This window comes from Rhinolophus sinicus, linkage group LG06 (genome assembly GCF_036562045.2).
Source record: "Rhinolophus sinicus isolate RSC01 linkage group LG06, ASM3656204v1, whole genome shotgun sequence".
NCBI lineage: Eukaryota > Metazoa > Chordata > Mammalia > Chiroptera > Rhinolophidae > Rhinolophus > Rhinolophus sinicus.
This window is the reverse complement of record NC_133756.1, coordinates 63,173,316-63,193,128: the sequence shown is the minus strand read 5'-3', so window position 1 is coordinate 63,193,128 and position 19,813 is coordinate 63,173,316. Positions and strand designations below refer to the sequence as shown.

Here is a 19,813-nt window from a genome sequence, read left to right as displayed (position 1 = left end):
AAGGGACTCAAAAGGACAAGCCCCCTCGGGTGTGGACCCCCTGACTCACTGCCCACACACAGCCAGTCCTGGGCACAGTAGTCTCTCCTGAACAGAGATGGGGCACGGACTCCTCATGTGGGGTGGTAGGGCCAGGAAGGAGGCACTTCTTTTACCCTCCCTCTTGACTACAAAAGAACTAAGGAGAACAAGTTGGGCATGTCCCCATGAGAGGGATAGCAGTACACTGCCACTGCTCCACTTCTGAGCCCCGAGCTTTTGTGCACAGGTACACTTAGTAATACTAATAATGATGGAGATGGGCAAGTGTGCACATCAGTTTTTATCAATCAGTCACGTTTTAGAGGGATTTTCTATGTCCTTTTTAAATTGGGAAGTAGCTTTACCTATATAGTTAATTTCTGTTCTTGATTAAAGTAATTATCCACCAAGAATCTAAGGCTTCGGTCATCTGTAAGAGTGATTCCAGATTTGAAATATAATTATTCTAAGACTTTTCCAAGCTCAAGTTATTATATGTTGGGCCTTAAGTTAGGCTTAATTGTACCAGAATTTACTACGTGAAATATTACTTTAAATGGGTAGTTCACCACCTGAAATGTAAAATTCCTTTTTTTATATAGCAGGGTGGTATGTAGTCAGGTTTATGCATTAAGTTGCTATATGAAGCTATCAGTCAGAGATAGGGCAGAAATCACAAATTAATTTTAATGTTAATATAAATGTACTAAAAGAATACATTCAACCAAATATACTAGATATCACAAAAAAATGGAGATAGTCTTAAATTTGATTAGAGGTAGAGAAAACAATGAGCAAACAAAAAAAATGGGAGTTTGTTTCATTACTAAAGAGAAAATGAGTAAATATGCATGTTTGTAAATGTTCTAGATTTTCAAGGAGGGCTTCTTAGAAGGCAGCATTTTCACTTGATATTGTTTGTATTTTTAAAGAGAAGTTGATAGGAAGCAGAGAAATCAATAAAACCCTCCTGGCTGGATAAGGGGAGCTATTTCCAGGACAACAAGGGAGGAAAAAATGCTATGGATTTGAAGGAGACAGTATTTGACTAATGCAATGAAAGAGGTGAGAGAAAACAGATTAGAGACCAGACCTTGGCTGAACTAAGAATAAAAAACATATTACTCAAGTCTTTGCTCCTTCTCTATTTAATGCTCCAAGGTGCCTTCCCTGTACTTCTAGCACCCAATCCCCTCCCAGCTCACAGGCCCTTTATACTTGCATTCTCTCTTTTCCCTTCAACCAAATTTCAGATCAGAAAATGATCAGAGACACCCTAAAAATTTTGACTTCTCACAGAGGCTTTGGCATTTTCACATGAGAAAAAGTCTCATCCTAGAGTTTCTCCAAGGGTGACAAAACACTTCTCCTCAGGGGTCACGGCGGTAGGAGCCCAAGATAGGGGAAGAGTGAAATGTATGTGAAAGTCTAGTTTAATCTTTAACATGTATACGCATTTTTACACTACTTGTTGATTCAACTGAGTTCATTTTTATATAAAATAATATTAATGATAATACATTATTACAGCTATCATTTATTAAATGCTATGTTCTAGGGACAGTGATAAAGACTACATATATTTATCTTATTTCCTTCTCTCAGTAAACTCTTTGAAATACGTATTGTGTTCTCTGCATTTTCGTGAGAAAAAGGAGGTTCAGATGGATGCAGAACTTGTCTAGCTAACAAGTGGTGAAGCTGTGTTTCAAACCCAGGTGTGTCCTGTCAGCAGAATGACCTTGAAAACTGGGACTCATCAGTTAGATAAAGCCATGAGAGAAATTCAAAATTCAATTAAGTACCATTTCAAAATCTGTAAGAGTAACATGGTCTTAAGAGGCAGAAAGTTTATGAAAACATTTCAGGATTCCATCAAGTTCAAAGATCTAAAATTGGCCAGGAAAGACATTTAAATAATCTTAAGAGAAAATAATCAAATCAAGGAATGAATCAGTCTGGATGGGAACTGCAGACTTCCATGGGTACACAGATATTCCCACGACATGGGGGCACATGGGCTACGCAGTTGTCACAATTTATGACGGAGACCTTAACCTAGACACAAATGGGGAGGGTCTATGGGAGGAGCTCTCACGCCCTATGTTGGTATGGACCGATCTACAGGAAGAATTCCATGTTTACAACTGAGCTCTAAGGCCATAACAGCCCCTTCCCTGAATTTCTTTCTCCCCCTCTGTGAAAAGGGCTTCCTGCTTCTATTTGTGCTTCTTCGTGCAAGTGTCTCACAGTGGCTACGCACACTGAATTGCAATTCTTTCTTTTTCCCGAAAAAATCCTTTCTGGCGACAGAATACTTAGTCGATTTTTGTTTATGGTTGACGTAGTCAACACCACAAGTTCTCTTTTCCCTGCTACAAACCATGAATCGAGCTCGGTATGTTCCATTATGGTCATTGACAACAATGCTGACAAGTCCTCGGACCAAATCAATGGCTGTTACACAACCTCAGGGAAGCTGAGAAGCTATCCAAAATATTACATTGGAAAGTAGCCCCTGATTTGGTATAGGATCTATAGTTTCCACAGGATCCAAATGAAAAAACATATTTAGAAATTGTTACTTAGAAGTAATTGTGATGTTTAAATGTGTTAAGTTGTGATTTTTAAAAGATGTTAAATTGTGATGTTTAAAATGTTTAAGAGTTGCAGTATGAAGGAGAAGAGGCGAGAACAACCCCTGGACCAACCAAAGCCCGTACACTGCTGCATCCCCACGTCCAGCGCCTACATCTGGCGACAGTTCTCTGGCTACCATCGCCACCATGCCCAAGAGAAAGGCTGAAGGGGATGCTAAAGGAGATAAAGCCAAGGTGAAAGACAAACCACAGAGAAGATCTGCAAGGTCATCTACTAAACCTGCTCCTCCAAAGCCAGAGCCCAAGCCTAAAAAGGCCCTGCAAGGAAGGGAGAGAAGGTACCAAAGGGAAAAAGGGGAAAGCTGATTCTGACAAGGATGGGACGCACCCTGCGGAAAATGGAGCTGCCAGATCAGACCAGGCACAGAAAGCTGAGGGTGCTGGAGACGCCAAGGGAAGTATGTGCATTTTTTATAATAGTGTACTTCTGGTGATGGTACAGTTTGAAATACTGTTTTATCAAGTTTTATAATAAAAATAACATGTTTCAGAGAATCAAAAACATAATATTAATGTTTTGAACTAAGCAAGAATCTATGGATATCTGGTATTTAGGTCTTTTTAATCTTTAAGAATATTTGACTTTGTTATTCCAACTTGAAATATATATTGGAGTGTATTTGTTGGGATGAGGTTATGAAAAATAGAAAAATAAAAAAATAAAAACACTGACCTAAACAAGAAACACGCTTGTTTCTCTCTTGCAATCAAGAAGTCCAGAAACCATCCTCCCAAGACTGGGATGGGCTCCATAGTGAGGAGCAGGGACTCTGGCTCCTTCTGTCATGTTGCCGTACTCTTTATTATTCCTGAGGTCACATGGGGAGCAAGAGAGACACCGTTGCATTCTGATTACAGCCAGAAGGAACCAGGAAGGGAGAAGGACATGTCCCTTACCTTTAAGAAAGTTTCCTGGGACTTTGTTTACATCCCTGTATGGGTCTGCTAGAACTACCATTACAAAATACCACAAACTGGGTGACTTAAGCAGCAGCAATTGATTTCCTCACACTTCTAGAGGCAAGAAGTCCAAGATCATGGCATCAGCAGGGTTGTTTCTTCTGAGGTTTCTTTCCTTGACTTGTTGATGACCGTCTTCTCCCTGGGTCTTTAAATTGTCTCCTTGTCTGGCAAGGACCCCAGCATATTGGATTAGAGCCCATCCTAATGAACATATTTAACCTTAATTACGTCTTTAAAGACCATATCAGTAAATACAGTCACCTTCTGAGGTATTGGGGGTTAGGACTTCCACATACGAATTTGGAGGTGGACACACAATTTAGTCCTCAAGAATATCTGTAGAAAGAACTTCGTCATATGGCCACGCCTAGGTACAAGAGGGGTTGGAAAATGTAGTCTGTTTTGTAGGAGAGGATATGCCCAGATAGATCAAACACTGTATTACTATAGAACAAAGGAAAAAATATATGCTAGGGGACAATAGTCATCATACTTAGATTTGTAATTTTCAGTTGAACACTTACCATGTTTATAAACAATGTTGGAACATTTAAGAAAACTTAAGGTTCACTAAATTTATAAGGTTTGCTATACAAGTACACCAAGGTTATGAAACCTTCCCGAGCTGTTTGTACAGCGCTGCCAATGTAAGCGCACCGTGGCAAGTTCTCAAACTTAAATGTCACACCTCGGAGAATGCCATTACTCATTTAAGAAAAACAATTATCCTTCCAGTGAAGTGACATTCTTCACTGAGGGAGATTTAGGCCTGAAAATATTCTAGCAGAACTCAGAGAATCTGGAAATTAACCTATAGAAAAGCTTTCATGTGAGATTTCTTGGAATAGTTCAGTAGTATAACATCTGACATTTTTTAGTTATATTTTAATTTTGTATTTTATTTTTATATTCTCCGATTATATTTTATAGCATTCTTAATTGGTTTTGGGAATTTTATATTTGTATACCACCAAGTTGATGGATATTAATAACATATTAATCAAAATGATATATTAATCCAAATACCTCTGGGGAAATTGGAGTTCTGCACTAGGTTTATATATATAATTAAAATGAGGGCATGGGTAATATAAAAGGTAAAATCTGACACAAGTCAAAGGAAGATTTGAGGCAAAACTTCAAGAGCTGAATTTTTATATGCTGTTCTTTGCTCATTATGTGGAATTCAATACAAGGTACCTCCTTCATACCCCTACAGGGAAATTTAAAAATTAACTAGCACTGAGTCAGGATAAGACTAATTGGGAGAATCATGTAGATCTATCTATTGCAAACCTTAGCATAACATGATATATTGACTTAGTAGGGCAGTGTTATATTTTATAAAATAGAGAAGACCCAGTGGCTCAGAAAAGAGAGTAGGATGGTTTTAAATACTGATGGATAGAACTGGCTTTAGTAGAATTTACAAAATAATATTGAGTATATAAAAATAGGGGGTTCCAAAATTACTAGAAAAGTTTTAAATGGTTGTCAGATTTTGTTTGTTGAAACAGAAATCTTGCATATATAATGCAAATCTTGTATTTATAATTATAGTAAGTAATTATAAGAGGACCAAATGGTGGTGAAATGTAATCCTTGTATATATCTCCAAATGGACTGGTAAAGTGGATTTCTGTTTCTCAGCCAGTGGCTGATTATCTCCAGCAAGAAAAGACTGGTCACCTGGTAGCCAAAATCCTCCACCTCCTAAAATATAGAACTGTCAGCTGTTGGAATACCAATGCCCTCACACTGAAAGGAACTGAAACAACTGAACTAAACTGTCTATCAGATAAGTAATTACAGAGCCATCTAAAATGGGTGATTATAGATGACTCAGGAACAAACTAATTTGCTTGAACATTTTTTGTGGGATACATTCTAAAGACAAAAGAACCACAGAAAAATTCTTGAATTTTTTAGTCAGTAATTTTATTCTTTGTGCTGTATTATTATTTGAAACTATTTTCTTGAATTGTTTGGAAAACAAAAAATTATCTTTATAATTTTAGGAATAAAGATTTTTAGTATCGGAGAAAAGGATGAACAATTCTAAAATTAAGAATTTAAGTGGGTGTGTCTATACATATAACTTTATTATTAATGACATATATCATTTTATATAACATATAATATTAATACATTATCTATATATAATTTTTTTCTAGCTCTCTACCAAAATAGTCCATGAAAAAAGTCCACATAAAAGTCACTCAACTGCAAAATTTCTGTTCAACTAAGAGGGCTCTTTGGAGAAATAGTTGATTCTTTATCTGTGGCAGAAATGTACAGATAAGCCTGCAACATCTTTCTTGTGTTAGTAAACAAGGAAGTTTGCAGAGATTAATGGAGTCATGAAAAGGTCTTTCTTGCCAAAATTGATACAACATAAGCTTCAAAAAGAGAGTGACTGTGCCCTCTAACATACATTAAATTTTAAATGCTGGGTGGAGGGTTTCGAATGATGTGCAAAATCTGAACATTAGCAGAAATGTTATAAATTTGTAAAAGCAGGTAAATAAAATAAAATACATGTTTATTGAGTTATTGCTATTATCGACTATTTATTATATCGATGAAAAATACAGAAAGTAGAAAATAGGAATTCTTCAATTAAAAAGTGCTTCCTGACTGAAAGAGAGTATTGGTTGGCCAGCGTCATAAGTTGTAACCTCATGTCAGTGAAAATCACATAAAAATACAAAATTTAATTGTATATAATGTTCAATGTCTAAAAGGATTCTGTCATTTCTTTTTTAAGTATGAAAGAATGGAAGGTTCCATGAAGTGTGGAGGTCTTTAAACATGGTAAAACAATCAAGTTCCAAGGTCTCCAAGGTTACAAGCAAAATAACGTTCATTTATCTTAAGTTTATCACCAAGGTGGGAGCTGGAGCTTCCTGCCTACTCCTCCTGGAGTGGAAAGAAGAATTTAGGTCATGTGTACAATTTAAATCCAGGGGCAGGAATAGGTGACCACTACCCTTTCGTTGTTATAGAATCCAAAAATAATAACAAGAATGTTGAAGTCAGAAATGTCCAAACCTGTAGAAAATTTTTATGAGTTTATTTGAGTCACACTGATGACAATTGCTGGGAAGCAAAATCTCAATGGATTGAGGTAATGCTCTGGAGAATGGCAGTTTTGCAACTTATTTTATACATCAGAATCAAAGGAGAAGACATAAGGAAGGTTATATGAAATCCATTGGTGATAAACTAAGGGGGTGGAAGAAAGAAAAGTGGAGGAAATCTCTGGAATTGGATAACTACAAAATGGAGAGACACATTCTTCTTTTACATTGATGGGTTACGGTATAGTTAACATTTACAGTACATGGAGATGGCAGGTGGGCAACCAGATGATAACGAGGGGTTTTGTGGTCTTGTGCTCTGGTGGTTTTCTCTGCTGCCTGCGGCCTACAGGGCTAGAAAAATAGAATTACTCTGACATTTCAAAAGTGTTATCCTAGATGCATAAGAACAATCTTCACTTAAGGTAACGATTGATCTTTCTAAGGAAGATATAGGCCTGGGACATAACTACCTACTATGACCAGCCCAGTTAGGAATTTGTGATCAGACCATTCTGTGTAGTTGCTTTTGGTCACTGAGTTTGTCAGGCCTGCCATATGGCCCCCCTGAGCTTGTTAGGTTTATTGCATAGCCCCTTCTTCATTAATAAGAACCAGCATGTTCCATCAACGTCACAGATGAGAATCTAGGCAGCCTTCAGATATAAACCTCCCTAAGTAGAGAGAGCATCAGTTAACTAGTAGGGTAGCCATCTTTCTTAAATAAGTGTTTTTTTGACATGGGACATTTAGAATTAAATACAGAAATGCTTGAAAGAATCAGAACACGAGTGTCCATACATTTGTGTTACGAAAGTGTCTGCATATTTGGTATTTTGCCTTTATGATAGCCTTCTCACTACCAGCTGAAATGTGTATTCGTTCAATTTATTTAGACATAAGGCTTTAAGATGAAATCTTCCTAAGTTATACTTATTATTGAAACATCTAAGAGAACTTAAGCTTTACCTTGGTGTACTGGATTTGTAACAATTTCTTAGTACTCAGGAAGGTGTTTGTTTGGTAAATCATGTCAATGATCACTTAAAAGGGAAAAGCTTAGGTTGATGCAGGTGCTAAAGACGCTTCCCCTACAACCTTGGGGAAGATTGCCCTCAACCTTGGTACCTTTGCTATTTCCTCATCTAGCCTCTACCTCCGGTTCACAAAATGGAGTCTGTTATAGAAAAAGTTGCCTGAACTCCAGCAGGCTGCTTCTTCCATCTGTTCACAAATTCTAGCTATGGCCAGACGGCTTTCCATGACCCCTATGTCCTCCTCCCTGTCCAGAACAATGCATGTGTCTGGTTTTTCCAATCTAGCAACTTCTCATTGTGTGGTCTGCCCTGTTTGTGCCCGGTGTAATTTAGGGAAATAGTGCCACTACCACATAGCACCCAACGGTGAGATTATTATACCTACCCACCCCCACCTTGCAAATGAACTCTTTTAATCTTCCTTGGTCAGAACGATATTCCTATGTCTTCATTGTAATATGTCTAGGGTCTGTGTTTGTATGGACCAACACTTTCCCTTATAGGAAAGCAATGTTATTATTACAGCAAAAATTGCTCCAGGAATAGTCTCTTCACTAGGGAATTTCCTTGCTAGGAAACTTCTCTTAACATAGACTTCTCTTAACATTCGAATGAGAACCTTGGGCGTTCTCATTCGAAGGGACATATTTTCCATTGTGTATGCAAACATCAACCATGTAACTTGTACCACCCTCAGAGCTCTGCCAAGGTAAAATGGAAAAAAACAAGATCTCAAAGCATAGATGAAGTAAATTTGTTTCAAGTGGCCTGAGGCGCTTCCAATGATCAGGATGAACAACGAGCCACAATTCTTCTGACCGAAGGGCTCAGAATAGATGCAATTGTCAGGCGGTGAGCCATAACGGTCAAGCTCATAGTCCAGCTGTAATGACAGTACCTGGAGGACGCATTGTTGTCAATATCAAAAGTTCGCGTCCCTGAGTTCGTTTGAAGCATGGGTGTGGGTGCCCTAACATATTCATTCTTGCCAGAACACTGATTCTATTTAAAGAAAGTTTAGGGGGGAAAAAATAACTGCCTTTCACCCAGATAAAGTGAGGCCTATAAATTTTTCTTAATTTACTGGCCATGGCTGTGTTCACCTCACCACCCTTGGGGATAGAGGCATTTCATTGCAAGTCTGTTCCATGATGCAAAATGGAGACCCAAAGACAATATACCCCAACCACGTCATCATCACCACTAAAATTAGGTGGGCCTGACTGCTCTCCAGATCACTTAGAGGAGGCAGGTTTCATCACCCTGTGTCAGCTTTAGCCCAGAGGATAGAAAAAGTACTATACTGTTGTATCGTTGACTGACTGAGGAAAGTCTACAGTGAACATTGAAAGAACTGCATGAAAATGCAGAATAAATAACTTCAGGACAGCTGGCATTAACTGAAAAACCTCTGAGCTCACACTGGTTAGGATTCATGTTATCTTTACTTCGTAATTTGCTGCTAGGGATTGAGGTGAGGCAAGCAAGGTGCCTACAGTGTAAAATTTAGGAGGCACTCACTCTCGGTGTCCTGCATGCTGACCACCACAAGTGTCTTCCTTCCCTACCTCTCTCCATGTCTACTGCCTTCAAGTTTCTCTGTATTCGTTTGCTAGGGCTGCCATAACAGAGTACCACAAACTGGGTGGCTAAAGACAACAGAAATTTATTCTCTCACAGTTCTGGAGGCTGGAAGTAAAAAATCACAGTGTCGTTAGGGCTGGTTCCTCTGAGGGAGAATCTGTTCCATGATATTCTTTCAGCTTCTCATAACAACTGTCAAAGTTTGGCATTCTTTGGCTTGTAGATGTGTCACTCCAATATCTACATCTATCTTCACCTGGGATTCTCCTGTGTCTATCTTTTCTTCCTATAAGTTCACCAACCGTGTTGGATTAGGGCCCACCCTAGTGACCTCATTGTAAACTGATTCCACCTGCAAAGATCCTATTTCCAAAAAAAAGGCCACATTCACAGGTGCTGGGGATTAGGGCTTCAACATGTCTTCTGGGGGGCATGATTGAAAGCCATTTCCAGGGCCAGCCCAAGTTCAAGGGGAAGGGAAAACAAAAGGGCATGATTACCAAGAGGAGGGAGTTATTTGAAGATACCCATGTAAGAGCTTATCATAACCTCATAAAATATAAATGCTTGCACATGTGTATCCACAGAAGGGGGAAATATGACGACAGGTTAACCCCCTTCCTCTTAATCAACAAACTCCACATTACACAGTCTAAAACTGAAAAGTTCACCTAACAGAGAGATCCTTATTGCTTTCCTCTTCCAGGAAAACATCAGATCCTTTTCTATATTGGAAATGTCTTGCTAGACAAATATGGTGACTTCTTTCAAATGTATGTTATTAGCACTCCTTTCCAACAAGCCTTTTGGAAATTTGCCACCTTGTGCCTAAAAGCTCCACTTTGCCCCCATCTACTGAGCAAATTGTGTCTCATATCCCCTGACCCGCCTCCCCTGCTGACCACAGGCTGAGCTTGAAAGAGCTCGTGGGTACTCCCAGATGCAGAAGAAAGCCGATCATTCAGATGATTAAGGAAATGGGGTATAAGGGCCCTCAGCTCCTGGTTAGCGAGCACTCTCTTCCTTTCCATGAGGTAATTTTTAGAAATGGTAAAGTTTAAAAATTCTGAGTTTGAGGTCTTTTTTTCTTGATCAGCCTCTATAAACATGTTTTTCATTTAATATACTTAAAAAGATAATATAACATTAGTAAACGGAATTTTAAATCTTAAGAAAATATTATATTTTATCATCTGCAACTTCAATACATGAAATGTTAAATTTAAAAATTAAAGTAAATCTCTGAATAGTCTCTCAGTACACTAAAATACCCACAAGGACACCAAAATTTGTTTATATTTCTACCTAGGATGTATTACTCCCTCTGGGCCACTATCCTTAAAGTGTTTGGTAATTTGTCCTACAACTACTCACCAGACATGAGTAAAAAGTGGTAATTGTGAAGGATGTATAAAAGTAAACATGTTCTTTTACATAATGCAAAGCAGAAACTGCTCCCTAGGAGAAAGTGTGGGGTGCTGGTGAAAAACTTGGACTTTAGAGTTGGTGACCACCATTCAAACTTAGCGTGTTATCTACTCATTATTGAGTGACATTGGATAAATCACTGACGATCTCTGGATTAGTTCCTTAGGGTTACCATAACAAAGTACCACAAACTGGTGGCTTGGAACAACAAAAATTTATTGTCTCACAGTTCTGGAGGCTAGAAGTTCAAAATCAGGCTGTCAGCAGGACCATGCTCGCTCTGAAATCTGTGGAGAAATCCTTCCTGTCTCTTCCTAGGTTCTGCTGGTGTGCTGGCAATCTCTGACATTCCTTGGCTGCATAACTAGCATCCTCCATCTTCACCTGGCATTCTCCTCACGTCTCTGTCTTCCCATGGCAGTCTTATAAGGACTTCAGTTCTATTGGATTGGGGACCCACCCTACTCCAGTGTGACCTCATCTTAACGAATGACATCTGCAACGAGCCTATTCCCAGATAAAGTCACATTCTAGAGGTACTGTGGGTTATGATTTTAACATATGAATTCTTGGGGGACATAATTCAACCCATCACACTCTCCAAAGGAGGTTACTACCTAGCTCAAAGGATAGCACAAGATAAAATGCACAAGGCATACTAGCTAACATAAAATATATACATAATAAATGGTGATTAGTGTAGAAATGGACCAATATGAAATGATTGCAACTATGAAAATACAAATTACAAATGTAAAAATTAAAAATAATTGTATCCCTGTGGAGGAATTATGAAATATTCTTTTCTTTTGAAAATGTATTCAGTATTATTCTTATGTTAGCTGTGTTTTGTTTATTATAATAACTATGGAAATAAGGTGCTGGCTAGCATCAACATCATGTCAACATAGAATCCATCAAAAAAAATCAGAAGATTGCCATGTAAAGAAGTGACAGTGATACCCAAAATGCAGTGGCATATAGTGCCAAGCTTCCTGCTTTGGTGCTAAGGAATTTTATTTTATTTTATTTTATTATTTTAAGGAGGGCACAGCTCATAGTGAGGAATTTTAAATAGTTACTCTCAACTTTTGATTCCTTAGAGGCTAATTATCTGTTCTGTGAATTATAGAAGGCCTTCTCCTGCACTTAAGACTTTCAGACTGCTTATTATAAGCAGCTCTGCCATTATCATTAAGGCGTTTCTCGCCAGGTGCCTAGTGATCAAATAGAGGGAGGAGTGAAATCATTGAATTTTGAAATAGATGTGGTTTTTTGTGACTTTCCTGCATTCTGTTACCATGAAAAATTGTTAAAAGATGTTATGGACTGAATGCTTGTGTCCATCCAAAATTCATATGTTGAAGCCATGAGCCCCAATATGATTGTTTGTGGAGATGAGGCCTTTGGAAGATGATTAAGTTTAGATGAGGCCATGAGGGTGGGGCCTCAGTGATGGGATTAGTGCACTTATAAGAAGAGAAAGAGACCAGAGCTCTCTCTTTCTGCCATGTGAGAATATAATGAGAGGGCGGGCGGCAGTCTAGAAGCCAGGAGGAGAGCTCTTATCATAAACCAAACCTGCCAGCACCTTGATTTTGGACTTCTAGCCTCCAGAACTGTGAGAAATAAAAGCCTTTTGTTTAAGCCACTCAATCCGTGGGATTTTATTTTCACAGTGTGAGCAGAGTATGACAGATGGTAAAAAATAAAATAAAATAAAATAAAAGATTCAATGTTAAAGCAAGACGGGAACTTAGAGAATATTCAATGCAGCCCTTAATTTAGAGATGATAAAATTTGCATCCCCAAAAGGTTCAGTGTTATGTGATTTGTTAGAAAACATGTTAGAAGAAAGGCCATATAATAATCTAGATGTCCTAAACCACCCATCACTACTAAATTTCTAGTCCTTCTGATCGATATGTATTGAATGAATGAAAGAAGAAATAAGTGCTTCAAATATACAGTAAGATAGTGCATGAAACAGTAGTAGAAAATGTATGCTCTTATTGGCTCAGGCGGTGAATTTTAATGTACATGCTTCACATTGGGGTACTTGTACCCCTGGGTTATGTAAAGGTATTCCAAGGCATATGCCAGCATGGCTGATTTTAAGAGCGAATCAATTTCCATCATTATGTTCAACTTCCATCCACTCTTTTTTCTTAAACCAGTCTGCTTAAGAACACCTGTGATGGAGATCAAGTTCTCTTTTCACCCTTACCCTTTCATAGGTGCACAGTTGTGGTTCCCTTCTTCCCAAAAGAAAGATCCCTTCCTCTCAACCTGATCGTCACTGTATTGCATTGCCCTGGGTGCTCTTTGAAATGTTTGTGTAGATGTTGGGCAAGGGGATAATTTTTATGATGGAGTACAATTCCTTTGACAGCTTTGGATTCTAAGTTTTTGCTTTCAAGAAAAATTTGAAAGGAGGTAATCAAGGTGTCAGCTGGTGGATCATTATTATAAGTTATTGTATGTGATAGATCACTGTTCAACTTTTCACATATAACTCAGAGGAGATGGAAGAATTGAGAGACATTGCTATGACAAAACTCCTTCATTCCCATGTATTTATGTGACCAAAGTTTCTCATAACGTCTATCTGTAAAGACAGACATAATAATAAGAATAGAATTGATGTTGAGTTCTGTCTCATTCTAGCTAGCAATAAGTAGTACTCACGCACAGATATGCAAATTAACAGGAGAGTGGGAAGGAAGTCCCCCTTACCCATGTAGGGCTTCACATAAATTCTAGTACTTTCCTTTCAGCCATGTGAAAAGTTCACACTTCCCAACTCCCTGTGAAGTTAGATGTGGCCATGTGACTTGCATTGGCTAATGAAGTGTAACTGGAAAGGACATGGACCACTTCCAGGTAGGTTCTTTAGAGCAATTGCACTATTTGCCACATTTCCTTTTCCTCAGTGATCATGGAAACACATGCTCAAATGAAGCTCCCAGAAACCGGAGTCCCAGAGTAACCATCATAACAAAACTTCTTGCTGAATGGAACCGTAGTATTATTACTGAACAAAAAGAGTTCGTCCACCTGGCACTAGCATAGCCAAAAACTAAACATTGAGAATTGCAGTGGAGAAATATTGGCTATTTTATTATGAATGGGGCCACCCAGGAAAATGGGAAGCTAATGCTCAAAAGCTCAAACTCCCCGATGGCATACAGGTTACAGGTTATACAGGGCAAAATCACAAGGCATTGTGGCTAGGGGGTTTTGGGGTCGTGCTGGGAACTGATTGGTCAGAGGTGAGGTAAAGGTACTAAATCATTTTTTCAAATCTTAGGATAGTTTCAGAGTCCCTTTGTCTGCTTTCATGGAAAAGTAGCCAGGGCGTCATTCCACCTTAGGACTTAGGAGCTGAAATATAACTTAGGTCAAGATATTATCTTTATCCTGCCGGAGGTCCATTAGTCAGGTCCCAGCTACTGTCTTCCGCTGCCTCTGGGATTCCTAATAATCTGGGAGAAAGGCTAGATCTCCAAGGAATATATATACAAAGGGTGCCAAAAAATATATATATACACATTTTAAGAAAGAAAAACTGTATTAAAATTGTAATACTCAATATATACTGATAACAAAAGATGAATACAAGTCACGTTTGACTTCCGCAATTACAAGAGGTGCTCAAAGTGGTTACCATCAGCGTCCAGACATTTCTGATTATGGCAAACTACTGCTTAAGCAACTCTGACCAAAGTGTCCATTTGTATACATTTTTCTGGTACCCCAGGTATATAGTATATATATCATAAGGACTCTTGATTTCGGTATGAGCAAGAAATACCCTTGTGCTGTATTAAGCATCTGAATATAATCCAGCTCATCCAGAATGATAGTCTCAAAAAAAGGTGCAATTTTGATGCTTAATAAATATTAATATATGTAATTTATTTAACTAGTTTTAATCAATTGTTTCTAATAAAAGTTGAACTTATAATTCAACTGAAGAGAAAAATTTAATGCTGAGATCATTATGATCATGGGAAAAAAATAAAACATTAATTTTGATTTATGTGCTTTTGTGAGAGAAGTATGATGAGGTGATCAGTAAAAGCCTTTTATCCCAATGCAATTCATTTCATCAAACTTGAAATGGATTACACTAGGATAAATTCCTGAGGGGATATGGAATGGAAATACGAATTCAAGGACAGAAAAGAACAAAGAACAATATAAAATTTCAACTCTAAAAGTAAAGTTTTTAAATATATTTTTCATGTGAGTGATGATGGTTTAGTTTTTATTGGACATGTTTTTAAAGTGATATAACACTTTCACTTGAAATAAGCCAGGAATTGTAACTGTTTGCAACTGAACTTATGATTAAAGTTTTTAGGCATCAATTAATATTATGCAGGAGGATAAATAATTCATAAAATTTTGGAAGGATACTTGAAAAAAAAATTGAAGTTGACAATTCTTATCTATTTTGGGCAGAGTTTCTAAACCTTGGCACTGTTGACATTTTGGAGCCAAATAATTCTTTGTGGAGGGGCTGTCATGTGGAGGGGCTGTCCTGTGGAGGGGCTGTCCTGTGCACTGTAAGGTGCTTATCAGCACCCGGGACTTCTACCTACTTGATGCAATTAACATCCTGCCTTCCCAGTGTGACAACAACAAATGCCTCTAGATATTGCCAAATATACTTGGGGGAAGCAAAATTGTTCCCAGTGAAAAACCACTGGTCTGTTCATAAGTCTATGTCAAAAATATTTTTCTTGTCTTCCTGCTTCCACTCTATTCAAAGTCACGAATTGTCCTGAAAACATTGACAGTGACTCTAGAATCCCCTCAACTCTATTTCTATTCTTCTCCAAGCTTAAGAGAAGTAGCCAAGAAGTGACAACTTACGCCGAGACCAGTTAACTCATTTATTTTTTCTGCCTGCCCCTGAAACGCATGTGTGTTTGTGACCCTGCTTCAAACTGAATTTCCTTTAATGAAGAACGAAAACCTTGAGTTAGCACTATGCAGGGCTGTTTCATGTCTAACTACTTTATGTCCAATATTATGTTAGCTACATGAGTGTGTGCGCGCACACACACACACACACACACAATAATCCAACATATCCAGAAGAAAGATTTAGATTTCTTGAAGCTCAGATCTTACTTAGCTTCTTAACAAATGGGATGTATTTAGTTCTTGAGGAGTAATGCATAGGGGAAAAAGATTTTATGGATCAATAGAAGCAAACATAAAAGCAGCTTATTAAAGAAATGGGCTGAGGGTCAGTGAGCCAATAGGAAAAAAAAAAAGAAGAGTGGCAGTTATCTTGTTTTGTATGTCCCACAAGCTGGACGTAAACTAGTTTGAGCTGAATCGGGAGGTCTTCATTCATCAACTCAGGAGGGAGAACGTCATAGTCTTTTCAAACGTCTGCAGAAGCCAGATGCTGTGTAAATACTTAGCTGCTTTTTTTGTCTAAGTTTGGGGCTATTTGTCTTGCAGCTTTATTTAACAACGGCAGCCCTGCAAAGACAAGCAGAACACAGGGAAGAAAGTCAGCTCTTGGTTTGGAAAGTCTAGAGAAGCAAATTATTTAGATACCCATAGGGTTATGTGAGGAGCCTGGAGACGAGATTTGATTTGAGTCTGCCCCGTATTGTACTGGAATAAAAAAATAATCTACTGCTTGGGTATCCCAGAGACTTCAGTGTCTGGTTTCTTCCTGTGTTCTGCTTTCAGAATAGGAACCCTTCTTTTTAAAAATTATAATAAATCAAAAACAGGACAGGAGAGATGAGAACAGAGCTGAAATGCTCTTTCTTGCTTGCTTTCTACCTTTTTTCCTTCAAATTTTCATAACCTCAAAGGAATAGAAAGCAAATTAGCTATCAACTTCACAATAGACTATGAAAAGCTTAACTCTTCTTGCTGGTATCCCAGGCCACCTTGTCAGTGAAGGCAAGAAGGCAGCAGTCCTGGAATCCAGATGGTAGCAGACGATGGAAACTAGAGCAGGCGGTACTCTTTTCCTCAAAGCTATCAAGAACACTAAGAAATGCTTTCAAATGAGGACAGTTCCGGTAAATCATGGGATACAGCACTGAGGAAGAATGAGATAATGGAATAAACCAGCATCCCTGAAATTCAGCCAAAAGTTATCACCAAGAGACTTGATAGCACCTTTTATTTGAAAAGATTCTGAAATATTTTATTAATACATAGTTTACCAAATATGTGCCACATACTCAGAACCTTTGTCATTCTGTTTGTTCTCTCTCTAAGACACACTTCAGCCTAAACTATCTCTCTGGTGCTCAAATGTACTGTTTAACAATTTTTCAGACGTAGAAATCAAATGGACTGCTTTTTGTTTAAAGTTTCTTCGAGACATTGGAGAATGATGCTATATGAATCAAATGAATCAATGAATGTGGAATGAGATTGTTATCATCATAATTGCAGAGTTAATGAGGACAGAGATCCACAGGGAAAAAAGACAAAAGGAGGACACTGTGATTTATGCTGAACTCATATACATAATGATCAGTGAGATCTGGGGAAAAAGAAAAGCATATCTCAAATGAGAAGATCCCAAGGTCTGTAACACTTAAATAAAAATCTCAAGCCAAACGTCACGTAAAAAGGCCCTTTGATTCGCTAGCTGGCTTTTGTATCACACAAAACCTCAGTGAAATTAATGCTGAAGGTGATGGTGCAGAATAACCTAAACCAGCTGAGCAATAATAATAAAAGTCAAGCTGTATGTTTATTATACAGCAAATAATTAGCAGATAAAAATTCGTACAAATGGGGTTGGGGGCAGGGTGAAAAGGTGAAGGCATTAAGAAATACAAATTGAGGGGCGGCTGATGGCTCAGTTGGTTAGAGCTCAAGCTCTGAACAACAGGGTTGCCGGTTCAATTCCCACATGGGATGATGGGCTGTGCTCACTGCAACTAAAGATTGAAAACGGCAACTGAACTTGGAGCTGAGCTGCGCCCTCCACAACTAGATTGAAGGACAAGGACAGGAGCTGATGGGCCCTGGAGAAACAGACTGTTCCCCAATATTCCCCCCATTCAGAAAAGAAATACAAATTGGTAGTTAATACAGTATGGGGAATATAATTAACACTTTTGTAAAGATCATGTAACATGCAAGACGGGCACTGGACTTATCAGGGGGATCACGTCATAGACTATGTAGATGTCTGACCACTGCGCTATACACCTGAAGCTGAAGCAGAATAATATTGTACATCAACTATAACTAAATATGTATGTGTATATAGTCATGGGAGGTGGAGTACAGTCAAAGGAATTGTAACAGCTGTATAAGATGTCAGAGGGTTTGTAGCTTGGGGGGTGGGTTATCACTTTATGAGGGGTTTCAATGTCTAACTATTACATTGCTTTGTATACCTGAAACTAATTTTTAAAAACTGGAAAAAAAGTCATACAGAAGTTCCAAATAAATGTCTGCAGAGGACAGACAAGCAAAATAAATGTGTAAATCAGGCTGAGGGTAACACAATAGGAACTTGCGGGACCTCTTCAAACAAAAAATAAAACACCATAGTAGTTGAGCAAGACAGGTCAGGTTTAGGCAAGAAAACAAATTTACAACACCCCTTGTAAGTAACACTGGCTCTTTCCTCGTCACTAGAGGCTTCTACCCCTAAAATTGGTCCCTGAATGACATCTTTGAGAACAGGTTGAGAATTTGTCCTGTTTATGAAAACAGCTCAGTGACTCAAGTCAAGAAATACTTATTGAATTCTTTAATTGAGTCTTTTACCCTACAGGATTGCTTCCCTTGAATTGGACTGCGGTCCTCATGTTTCCATTAGGGATAATGACCATCCATTGTATCACACAGTGTTCTCTTGACAAGGACCCGAGAGAAATGCCTTTCAAATCTCCCTGCAGGAACAGGAGAAAACCAGGACTTTGTTTTTCACTTATGGACAATGGCTGCTAGTTCTTCTCTCTTGTTCCTTAGAAATCTGTGGGCCAAATTTGTAGGCCTTTTTAAGCTTCTTATCAGGAGCATGTGATACATTACTGTGTGATAAATTTACCTTTGGCTTTTATTACCCTAATATGATTTTTCTTTCTCCTTAATTCCCTCATCTATTTAGCCTCTGGGGCAGATTTCTTTTTTTTTTTTTTAATTTGATGTGTTATTTCACATCCACTGAGAATTGAGTATAAATTAATTGAGTTGGACGAGAACTTCTAAAACCTACATAGACCATTTCTCAGTCAATGGTTATGCATTGGGACCATGTTCTTCCATACCCCAAACTGACATTGCTTTAGAACTGGATAAGGGGAACAAAATGTTCTACATTGACAAGAAACATTTTTTAAAATAAATGATTTACTGCACTTATTTTTGGTGACTTTTTTTATTGTGGTAAAATACACAAAATATAAAATTTACTGTTTTTAACAATGTTAAATGTACAGTTCAGCAACATTATGAACCTTTACAATGTCCTGAAACCATCACCACTATCCAGCTCCAGAAAATTTTTATCACCCCAAAGAGAAACTCTGTATTCATTAAACAATAACTCCCTTTATCTCCTCTTCTCCCAGCCACTAGTAACAACTATTCTACTTTCTATCTTTATGAACTTGCCTATTCTAGGTTCCTCATATAAGTGGAATCACACAACGTTTGTCATTTTGTGACAGGCTTATTTCACTCAGCATAATGTGTTCAAGGTTCATCCATGTTATAGTATGTATCAGAATTTCATTCCATTTTTAAAGACAGAGTAATATTCCACTGTATGTATATAGCATATTTTGTTTACCCATTCATCTGTCAATGGACATTTGGATTGTTTCTACCTTTTGGCTATTGTGAATAACACTATTATGAACATATGTGTACAAGTATCTGTTTGAATTTTTACTTTTAATTCTTTGGGGGTACATACCTAGAAGTATAATTGCTGGATCATATGGTAATTCTATGTTTAGCTATTTGAGGAACCACTAAACTATTTTCCACAGCACTCCACCATTTTACATTCTCACCAGCAATACAA

At 38.0% G+C, this 19,813-nt stretch overlaps 1 pseudogene; it reads left to right on the top strand.

The window, feature by feature from the left end:
- The first annotated feature begins 2,807 nt into the window (after positions 1 to 2,807).
- LOC109453335 (non-histone chromosomal protein HMG-17) lies at positions 2,808 to 10,318 on the top strand (annotated as a pseudogene).
- Positions 10,319 to 19,813: the final 9,495 nt, after the last annotated feature.